Here is a 1,352-nt window from a genome sequence, read left to right as displayed (position 1 = left end):
AAAAAAAAAAAAAAAAAAAAGAGACAGGAACGCTGCTGCTGCTGCTGCTGCTGCTGCTGCTGCTGCTGCTGCTTTTAACTCTGTCATTGTCACACTGCAGGGAAGCAAGGCTTACCTCTAGAGGAAGAGAACATGTGATCTTGGGATCCCCCTGCTCCTTCAGCAAATCCTACTGTCATGTGCCACCAGAAGATCATGGCCCACAGATGATGAACTAAGCAGGGATCATACGAGCTCACAGAGACTCATGCTGTAATCACAGAGCCTGCCGGGGTCTCTGCTAGGTCCTCGGTATACATGCTGTGGTTGCTTAGTTTACAGATTTTGAGGGACTCCTAACAGTGGGAATGGGGATGTCTCTGACTCTTTTTCCTGCTCTTAGGACCCTTTTCCTCCCACTGGCTTACCTTGTCCAGCCTTGCTATGAGGGTTTGTGCCTAGTCGCATTCTATCTTGTCATGTTCAGTTGACATCCCTGGGTGGCCTGCTCTTTTCTGAAGTGTAACAGAGGAGTGGATAGGAGAAGGGTAGTGGGGATACTAGGAGAAATGGAGGTAGGGGAGGACGCAGCTGGGATGTATTGTGTGAGAGAAGAATAAATAAAAAGAAAAAATATATAACTGGTGCTGATCAGAAATAAGCCTGACTTTTGCTCAGAGGCCATGCAAACAAGAGGGTTATTTTAAAGGTTAAAGAAAAATTTAAAAACAAAAAACAAACAAACAAAAAACCCTGCAAAATTATCCTTTAGAAGAAAAGGGGAACTAAAGACTGGCTCAGATAAGGAAAAATTGAAAGAAGTGTAACTTGAAAAAAAACTTTTTTTTGAAAAAGAAGCTTTTCACTGAAAAGGAAACTATGTAGATCAGGATCTTTGAACTGTATGAAGTATTGCAAAAGAAAAATGTGAACATAAGACATTTCATTTTGTTCTTTTTTTATTATTAGATATTTTCTTTATTTACATTTCAAATGTTATTCTCTTTCCTAGTTTCCCCTCCGAAAATCTCCTATATCCTCCCCCTCCCTCTGCTCCCCAACCCACCCACTCCCACTTTGAGGCCCTGGCATTCCCCTATACTGGGGAATAGAACCTTCACAGGACCAATGGCTTCTCACCCACTGATAACCCACTAGGCCATCCTCTGCTACATATGTAGCTAGAGCCACCAGTCCCACCAAGTGTTTTCTTTGATTGGTGGTTTAGTCCCAGGGAGCTCTGGGGTTACTGGTTAGTTCATATTGTTGTTCCCCTTATGGGGCTGCAAACACCTTCAGCTCCTTGGGTATTTTCTCTAGCTCCTTCATTGGGGACCCTGTGCTCCATCCAACGGATGGCTGTGAGCATCCAC

This window comes from Mus pahari, chromosome 10 (genome assembly GCF_900095145.1).
Source record: "Mus pahari chromosome 10, PAHARI_EIJ_v1.1, whole genome shotgun sequence".
NCBI classification, from domain to species: domain Eukaryota; kingdom Metazoa; phylum Chordata; class Mammalia; order Rodentia; family Muridae; genus Mus; species Mus pahari.
Note: the sequence above shows the minus strand (reverse complement) of the source record.